Genomic DNA, 10,359 nt, shown 5'->3' with positions numbered 1-10,359 from the left:
TTGAATATATTGTGTCTTGGCCCATCTCCTAGTTCTCCTGTATAGTTGAGGTTGTGGCCTTATCTTGTACATCATATATACGTGCCTGGTGCACCGATCAATGCAATTGTGTTGCACGCCCAAACCTCATCTTCTACATGGTATCTATCGCATCACGATCCTCGACCTAACCCTAGCCGCCGCTCCATCCCGCCGCCACACCTGCCGCCGCCGCCGCTGCCCCGTGTCGCCGCCCTTCCCCAACCCCGCTTCCACCCTCTTTCCCTCTAGCCGCCACTGCCGCTATTCTCCATAGCCACCACCGCCGCGCCACCTCTCCCTCCAACAGCTGCCACCCGCTGCCGCCGCTGCCGCTTCCTACAGCCGCCGCCGCGCGTCGTCGCCGTCACCCCTCTCCTACTCATCTCCCCAGCCGCCGCCGCCACTGCCCGTGCCGCCGCCGTGACCACTCCTCCAGCCGCCGCCGCCTCCCTAGCCGCCGTCGCCTCCTTGGTCGCCGCCTCTCTGGCCGCCGCTCCTCGGGCCGCCGCCGCGACCACTCCTCCAGCCGCCGGCTACTTCAAGAGTTGCATCATGATGTCTCCCAGGCTACGGTTGTCTACTGTGACAACGTCTCTGCGGTGTACCTTTCCGCCAACCCCGTTCATCATCGCCGGACCAAGCACATTGAGCTGGACATTCACTTTGTGCGTGAACAAGTGGCCCTTGGACACATTCGGGTTTCTCCATATTCCGACCGCACAACAGTTCGCCAATGTGATGACTAGGGATTGCCTACTTCCACCTTCGAGGAGTTCCGGTCCAGTCTCTGCGTCTGTGGCGACGCTTCGACTGCGGAAGGGTGTTGAATATATTGTGTGCGTGTATATTGTGTGTTGGGCCCACCTCCTAGTTTTGTTGTATAGTTGAGGTTGTAGCCTCATCTTGTACATCATATATACGTGCCGGGTGCACCACCGATCAATGCAATTGTGTTGCGCGGCCCAAGCCTCATCTTCTACAACATGTTCCAATGGCTTGTGGGGGCAGGGACTGGAAGGTGTGGTGGAGGAGGTGCATTCTTATCAGTAGCAAGTAGCAACAATATTAAGCTGAGCTCCCAAATTCAGCACATACCTCAGGCATAACCTCACGAAAAGCGTTGGTCTTTGTTGTAGTCTCACGACGACTGTATCACATGCTCACGTACGTGATGAAGGCCATCATCTCCCATCTCGTATACTTGTAGTAATTGACCAGGCTGATTGAGTACCGACATTCGATCTTCATCACACACACAAATAATCTCAACTTCGTACACACATGAAGTAATTCCACACCGGCCTCACGCATGTACTCCCGCCGTTTCTTTTTAGTCTGCATATAATGTTTGGTTAAAATCGAGCTTTGTAAAATTTGACTAACGTTATACTCCATGCACCATGAAATATTAAAAATTATCAACATTCACAATATGAAATCAATATTGTCAGATACACCATGAAATATATTTTCATACTATATAGTTTTAGTATTGGATGTTCATATTTTTTTATATAAATTTGATCAAATTTTATGTAGTTTGACTTTGACCAAATTTTATACGCGGAGTAAAAAAAAACGAAGGGAGTAATCAATTCTGATCCGCACTATCTGAAGAAATTAGTGTGTGATAAGTGCCCTCAACAACCATATATGCTAGAGTAGTATATATATGTGAGCACGTTGTTTGGGTTCTGATATCATAAGATAGAAAATGCTAGCTTGCTGCTCGCGCCTGATTTGGTATCTCTACCGTGCTAGAAATTCGCAAAAACAGATCGATCAAGATTGGTACATCAAAGAAGGATCTGAAGGTGTCGAAATTGTTGAGAATAGGAGACATCATGACTAAAGATAGGTCACTTTGCTTTCATACTCTCGTACACTAGGTTTTCATGTGTGGATGAGGTGTGGTTTGAATCGTGGTTAGGAGTTGAGGTACTAGATGGATTGAACATATGAGTAGCTACACACTGAGGCCCTGTTCGGTTCAAAGGAAATTCGTGAGAAAAGTGGAGGATTTGAGTTCCTGTAGTTTTTTCCTCTGTAGTAGCGTTCGGTACATAGGAAAGCCTGAACAGTAAACCAAAGGAAAGGCCACCACTTCCTTTGATTTCACAGGAACTCAAACATCCACCAGAACTTCATCTCTTCGCGTATGCCCGAGGCAACGCTGCAGCTCTGGACTCGCTGTCTTCCTATCAGACAGAATCTGCGTATATGGATGGACTGGGTCTAGATGGACCACGGAAAGGACATGTGAAAATAAAACAGGTGGTGCATGTGAGTTGTGTCCATCCGGGCAATGTTCGTAAATGGGCGTGCTGGGCTAGATGCCATCAATTTTATTCAACCAGTTAATAGCTGCATTTTAATTTGTATGTTAATTACCTGTGTTCCGAACAGTAGCAGCCCAAAGTTTCCCTACATTTTCCAAAGGGCGCTTATAGGCGCCGGCGCACCGGCCTAACCGTTTCGGCCGGTCGAGCCCCAACCGTTCGATGCAAGCACGTGTTGCCGTCAGATTGGGCTCTCGTGCAGTTCCTTTCTTAAAAAAAATGAATCTCGCGAGCACAGCGGAAAAAAGGAGCAGCGGGCACCGCTGCCATGGATGAGCGAGCGCGACCAACTTCAAAATCACCACCGGTCGCGGCCCCCCGCCGATGGTCATCGCCGGTCGCCGCCCCTCGCCGTTGGTCGTCACCGTCGCCGATGATCGCCGTCGCCGTCGCCGCCGGTGGCCAGCTCCACGCATGTAACATCGGCACCCGTGGTTGTAGCTCCGGTGGCGACGATTGCAGCTTCAATGGCGAGGGCCATAGCTCGCCATCGTGCTCGTCGCCGCTCACGCTTGATGCCGCAGCTCGTCGGTCCGATCTCACCGTCGTAACATCTCGATCACCTGTTCCAGCAAAAAACGAGCGCCGTTCCAGCAAAATCGAGCGAGGGTTGTAGCAAAAAATCCATACGCTGGCTTGTGCAATGTAGCAAAAATGCAAATACACCGGTTGTAGCAAATTTTGACACCGGTTGTAGCAAATTTTGACACCGGTTGTAGCAAAAACCGATGATTACCGTGGTGGCCGGCGAGCCCTGGATGTAGCACCGCAGGACGTCGTCTCCATCGCCGGCAGTGCTGGATGTAGCTTTTTGCTGCCCCGGTTCCAGCAAAAAAAGCTTCAATGGTTGTAGCAAAAAAATACTAGCTTCCAGCAAAAATATGCGCCGGTTCCAGCAAAAGCAAATTTAGCAAGGAAAAGCTCCAGAGTCGATTGTAGCAAAAAATCAAGCTACTTCCAGCAAAATAACATGCCGGTTCCAGCAAAAGCACAAAGCCGGTGCCGGTTCCAGCTCCTTGCCATGCCGGTTCCCAGCATGCGGCCGTGGTGATCGCGGTCGCAACATCCACGTCGTCCTGTTCCAGCTCGTGCTGAACACGGTTGCAGCACACCGGTTGGCGTGGTGACGCCATGGAAGCACGGCACCTCATCGGTTGTAGCACGGTGGCTTCACCGGTTCCGGCATGCCGCAGGACGTTGACGTTCGCGTTGCCAAAGGCCTCTAGGCTGCAGCAGCGGCGCTACGCCCCTGATTGGAAGTAGGATGGTGCTGTGGGGGAGGGGATGGGGGTCGCCTTGAGAGGCGATGGAAAAGGTGGAGCTCATCCATGGCTATTGAGCGCAGGAGGTAGGTGGGGATGGAGCAGAGGAGAAAGAGAGCTAAGCGGATGGAGTAGAAGATGCCTGAAAGGATAAGATGAAAAGGGGATCGGGAGAAAAAGGAGGATGGGCGGTGGGGATGGGCCCAGTCACGCATGTGACTGACGCGGTGCAAGCAAGCGACCGACACAATGTTTCGGCCGGCGTGCCGTTCCTAAACGTTTCCCTTTTCCAAACCTATGTTTTACACATGTTTTCCATTCCCATTCCCACGTTTTGCACTATTCCAATGTTTCCGAACGGGCCTGAGCCACCGGATTGTTTCATTACCATACATACCATAATTATCTCAATTATGATTTTTTTGACGGGAAAGTTTACTTTATTAATTAAAGGATAGCAACATCGTCTGCTAAACGATTTACAATGAAATCAGGCGGGTCATGAACCCATCGAGAAGGATTATTAGCACGACCCCAACATGCTAACTCATGAGCTACGATATTTGACTCTCTAATACATTGCTCAATAGTAAACTTCCCGAAATCTTCGAGATAACTGCGACATTCATCCAAAACCGGTGCTGCCACCATAGAGTAGCCTCCATTTAGTTTGAGTGCCTCCACCACCGTGATATTATCTGATCTTACTATCACATTATGGCACCCTGTTTCCTTTGCTAGCTTCATTCCTTCTAGTATAGCTGCGGCTTCAGTTGTCTCAACATCAACTACATGTTCTAGTGTTGCTGTCGCTGCAGACATGAAATTTCCACGATAGTCACGGATGACCACTCCACAAGATCCTGCATAATCTCCTTCACTGAACGACGCATCGACGTTAATGACCATCTGACCAGCGGAAAACCCCGGCCAAATGTTCACTTTTGGTGTCATTTTTGTTTGTGCTCCACGAGCATAGTTCAGAGAAAGGGCTGCCACTGCTACGGCCGTTCGCCCTGGAGAGGCAACATCCTCACCTCACACAAACTGTCTCCGTTGCCACCAAATATACCAACATGCTGTGGTGAACAACTCCGGTAGCTCAAGCACGCCATTGTATTGTCTTCGATAATAGATATCACAAAGGAAAAACTCTATAATTGCTGAACCCGCTCGATCCATTTGACAAGTGAAATTTATATCGTCTGCGACCCCCAGAGATCTCCACACTTCTTGCGCTCTGGTACATTTAAACAACATATGCATGAGATCTTCTGCTCCTTCTGAACAAAACGGACAGCAAGATAAATTGCCCACATGACGGTTCATTAGCACACTACGACATGGTATTGTATTATGTAGACATCTCCAGATGTGAATTTTTATTTTCGCTGGCACTTTCAAATTCCACAAGGTTTTCCAAACTTGATGCGGTGCCATAGATGATCGGCCCAATCTGTTATCATGTGATGCATAGCTCATCTCCCACTGTTTATAGTAAGCGGAGCGTACTGAAAAAACTCCACTTCTTGTTAGATGCCATGCCACATAGTCTTCAGTTTCCACATGAAATAATGGGATTTGCAGAATCCGTTCCGCGTCAATGTTCCAGAAGTTGTACCGGATCAGTTGCTCATCCCATTCTCCCGTAATTGGGTCTATGAGCTCATTCACCTTTGTGAGAACCCAGTTTCCACGGACTGTAAGGATTTTCTTTGATACACTGTTTGGAATCCAGCACTCATCCCATATATCAATCTTGTTTCCGTTACCCACTCTCCAAATACAGCCATGTTTGAAAGTTTGAATTCCTGACCAGATGCTCTGCCACACATAGGACGAACCCTTATTTAATTGGCTGTTTAGTATATCTCCCGTGGGGTAATACTTGGCTCGTAAGACTCGAGCACATAGAGAATCATAGTTGTCAATTAATCTCCAACACTGTTTCTCTAGCATCGCCAAGTTGAAGCTCTGAATGTCCCGAAATCCCATCCCTCCTCTCTCCTTTGGGATACACATCCTCCACCATGCAAACCAATGCATCTTGCGCTAATCCTCCTCATCACCCCACCAGAATTGCGACATTGCATCAGTGATTCCCTTGCATATTTTCTTTGGGAATTTAAATACACCCATCGCATAGGTTGGGATGGCTTGGGCCACCGCTTTCAGCAAAGCCTCTTTTCCCCCAAAAGATAGACTTCTCTCCTTCCAACCATTTACCAATGCTTGAATCCTTTCAATTAAGTGTTTAAAGCAGTCCACTCGGTCCACACCAATCATGGATGGTAGGCCCAAGTATCTGTCTGAGATGGTCTCAGTCATGATGTTCAATATTTGGCATACATCAGCCTTTACTTCCACATTTGTATTCGGATTGAAAAAAATAGAACACTTTGATTCACTAACCAGTTGACCGGACGCTGCACAGTACTAATCCAAGATCGATCTCAGTGTGTTAGCATTCTGGTTATCCGCTCTCATGAGAATTAGGGAGTCATCCACAAAAGGAGATGTGATATAGTTGGAGAATCTCTGCATACCTGCACTCCAATAAGGTTCCCCGCCTCTTCCTCATGAGCAATTAACGCTGACAGTCCTTCAGCACACAAAAGAAAAAGATAGGGGGAGAGAGGGCCCCCCTGTCTCAAGCCTCTCGTTGGCAAAAAAGGGAGTGTTTCATTGGAATTAAACCGAACCTTGTACTCGACCGTTCTCACACATGACATAACCATCGGAATCATTGGGCATGAAACCCCAACTTGGTGAGCATGGCCTCCAGGAAAGTACATTCCACTCTATCATATGCCTTGTGCATATCAAGCTTTATTGCACAAGTGCCAACCTTTCCCTTCTTCCGTTTCTTCATCGTATGTAGACATTCATACGCCACTATGACATTGTCATTGATGATGCGGCCCGGCACAAACGCACTTTGAGTCTCGCTGATAATATCTGGGAGGAGAAACTTTAAGCGCGCCGCAAGCAAATTTGAAATCACCTTATAGACCACATTGCACAAACTTATGGGTATAAATTGGGTAACTTTTTCTGGGTTATCCACTTTCGGAATTAAGACAATAGTGGTAGAATTCCACCCCTCGGGCATAATGCCTGTATTAACAGCCTCCTGGACCTCCTTTGTGAGATCTCCTCCAAGCAAGTGCCAGAATTTTTTGTAAAAAATAGCGTGTAACCCATCCAGCCCTGGCGCTTTTAAATCACCAATACTAAAAGGAGCTTTCTTTACCTCCTCCTCTGTATAAGGTGCAATAAGTGACTCATTCATATAATCCGTAACCCTCCTCTTAACTTTATTGATAACATTCATATCCGGTACATTTACTTCAGCAGAAAAGAGGTGCTGACAATAATCACTAATCAAACTACTCATAGCCTCATTACTCTCTCTCCAAACACCCGAGTCATCCATCAGGCATTTTATATAATTTCTCTTCTTTCTAGCCGATGCAAAGTTATGAAAGAAATTGGTGTTACGGTCACCAAATTTGAGCCAGTTTGCTCGGTTGTGCTGAACCCAGTAGATCTCTTCCTTTTCCAAATTTTCCTCTATCTCCATTAACATAATTCAGTGCCTGTCTCCCGCCTCATCAGTGAGGGGGCCCGACCGCAATTTTTCCAACTCCTCCTTCAGTTCCTTCAGTCGCCGTTGGGGTGCCTTCAAGATCGAGCGATCCCACTCATGCAAAGTGGAATGGACACTTGCTGTTCGTTCTGCAATTGGCGCCGATGGGTCTGAACGTTCCCACGCATCGGACACCACTTGCATAATGTTATCCTCTTGCAGCCACCTCGACTCAAAACACTTCCGATGGGTTTGAGAACCTACATGCGCATCTCCCTCGGTGTCAATGAAAGGGGTCTGTGGTCCGACTTTATATGCGCAGTGTTTGTGACCTTTGTATTTGGGAATAGTCCATGAAACTGACCATTGCATACCGATCTGTCAAGCCGTTCCCTGAGTCTCCTCCTCCTCCAAGTGTAAAGATCACCGCTGCAACCCATATCCTCCAACTCGCAATCAACTAGAGCATCTCGAAAGTTCTGCATCATGTGCATTGGCCTCGGCGCTCCACCCTCTTTTTCATGGGAATACAAAATTTCATTAAAATCACCCGCTATCATCCATGGTAGATTAACTCGATGGTGTACATGACGCAAGCACGACCACGACAAGTGCTTATATTCCCACTTCCGCTCCCCGTAGAAGCCCGTAAACCTCCATACCTCATCCGTACCATCTCCCACTTTAACATCTATGAAATTTTTATCTTTATCTCTCAACTGTATTGCCACAGGTCTCCTCCAAAAAAGAAGTAGCCCCCTACTTGCTCCATTACTTTCATGCACTTCCATACAATCCATTTTTAATTTTCTCCGTAGTTTCCCCGCCTTAGCTTTATTCAGATGCGTCTCAGATAGGAAGACGACATCCGGCCCCCACTGCTTCTGGACGTCCATAAGAGCTCTTTCTGCCGCAGCACTGGCCATGCCACGGCAGTTCCAGCATATGAGTTTCATTGCGCCCGGCGATCACCCTCGAAGGGAGTCGCCGATATGTTGCTGGACGTACTGTTTTCTGTTGATCTCAGTCTCTTTGGATCATGAATTTTCTGCGGGGTATTCATCTTACTTTTATCCACAGGCTCTAGGTTGCTAGTGTTCTCCAAAAGATGAATTTGTTCTGACACATACCCTGGCGGCAGGGCTATGCCTGAGCCACTCGGGCCACCTGTGTGCACTGTCGGGCCATTGATAGTGCCATCCTGTCCTATCAGTCGCTTGCGCGCGGAAGGGACTATAGCAGTTACACTAGCACCATCAGTTCCATCAAGGTCCATCTCCAACTCTTCTTCTTGGTTTGGGTCTCCCGCATTTCCTCGACCTCTTCTGAACCCCCCTCTTCTAGCTGGCCCCCCTCGACCAGTTCTGTTATTCCCTCTCCCAGCTGGGCCATCAAAATTAACGAAGAGCCATTCACCCCATTCATAGTTCTCAGGGCTGTGTATTCCATCACCACACTCCATTACAACATGCCCTATCAATCCACAGAAGTAACAAAAACCAGGAAGTTTCTTATACTCAACTGGATATCTCTTGCTTTCCCTGAGCGTCAGTGGCACAAACCTAACCAAGGGTGTATCAAGCATCACAGACACCCTAGCCCTCAGCTATTTGGTCGGGTTTAGACGACCTCCATTGACTATGACTGAGATCGGTTGGCCTACCTTCTTTGCAATCTTTTCTGCAGTTTCCTTCTTTTTCATCAAGCCATCAGGTATGCCCACAATTCTTGCCCACACTGGTATACAATCCAGTTTGTAATCCTCAACATTGGTGATTCCATCATATTCCTCTATAACAACTGCTGCATTTCTAAACAGCCACGACCCTCCCCTCATCACCTGGTCCCAATCTCCCAGACAAGAGAATTGCGCAAGGAACCAGTTAGGGTTTATAGTTTTGAAGATCACCCCCTGGGCTGGAATCCAGGCGTTCCTCAAAGTTTTGAACAACAAAACATGGCTAAAGGGTTTGGAGGTGTGAACCCTGAAGATAGCAATCCATCGTGTCTCTTTTATCAGATCGTCAATCTCGCCAGATAGATCAAGATCCTCTTCCTCCTCTCCATGCAAATTCAATCCCGCAAACCTGTCCGTCAGATTTGATTGAGTTCCTGTTTGGTTGCCGCCACCGCTGCCGTCGCGTCTCGGGCCGGCCGCTGTTGCAGAACCCCTCCCCGCCATGCAGTCCGACTAGAGGGAGCGTTGAACAATTGGGAATCACGCAGAGATCGCAAGGACAACAATCGGATGTGAGATTTGGTGGTGGGTAGCAGATTTGGGGGGAACCCTAGCATGGTCGCCAGGGGACAAGGGGAACCCTAGCATGGTCGCCAGGGGATAAGCTGCTTCAAGCTCAGTATTGTTGTTCTGACCAGATTTTGGGTTGGATATCAACTATGATTAGCAGGTAGGTCTGCTAGATGTCCTCCCGTCAAATCCAGTGCATTCTCATAGAAAGGTCCTCCTACAGTGGGTTGTGATCAAAGGACACTCTATAGCTTGCATGCTTCCTGTTCATCATTTGCAGCCGAATACTCTAGACATGTGCTGTTAGGACTGCACTCCCCCGCGTCGCTGGCCACTTCGGCCGCGGCAGCCACCCACCTGCCTTAATGGCGACGTCTCCTCCGCCATCGCCAGCTACGAGCGCAAGCTCCGGACCGGATCCACCAGCGTGGGATATCCCTGTTTCCCCTGGTCCGTCTGAGGTGCCGGAAACACAGCTCGAGGCTTCCCCAGATCTGGCCGACCGGCCGCAATCCTCGCTGCCGCTGGCCGCGGCGCCTTCAAGAGAGGCCGAGCTACCGCCCCCCCTACGCAGTGCCTTAAATCCATCATCGTCGCCCCATCCCCCCCCAGTTGACCACATTTCTGTTTCGGGGATGGACGGTGGGTGGACCGAGGTTAGCCACCAGAAGAAGAAACGCCCTGCCTCTGGCCCGCCGGGCTACAGGGTGCGCCCCGAGGTGCAGCGGCCGGACTGGTGCAGTGGCTTCAATGCGGATGCCGCCCGTGCGGCCTTCTTAAGCCGGTTCCGCGGCCACTGCTTCCGCTGCCTCAGCAAGAAGCATCGCCACGCCGACTGCCGTGATCCCATTCACTGCATCCTCTGCGAGCTGCCCGGCCACATAGAGAAGCAGTGCCCAC

General features: G+C 49.2%; 1 long non-coding RNA gene across 1 annotated transcript; it reads right to left on the bottom strand.

Annotated features, from left to right (window-relative positions):
• Positions 1–2,546: 2,546 nt before the first annotated feature.
• On the bottom strand, positions 2,547–3,769 carry LOC123157520 (uncharacterized). Its single transcript, XR_006479019.1, has 2 exons — positions 3,097–3,769; positions 2,547–2,923 (listed from the first exon to the last, which is right to left on the bottom strand). It is a non-coding gene; the product is annotated as an uncharacterized lncRNA (long non-coding RNA).
• Positions 3,770–10,359: the final 6,590 nt, after the last annotated feature.

Source organism: Triticum aestivum, chromosome 7B, assembly GCF_018294505.1.
Source record: "Triticum aestivum cultivar Chinese Spring chromosome 7B, IWGSC CS RefSeq v2.1, whole genome shotgun sequence".
In the NCBI taxonomy this organism is placed as follows: Eukaryota; Viridiplantae; Streptophyta; class Magnoliopsida; order Poales; family Poaceae; genus Triticum; species Triticum aestivum.
Note: the sequence above shows the minus strand (reverse complement) of the source record. Positions and strands in the feature narration are given on the sequence as shown.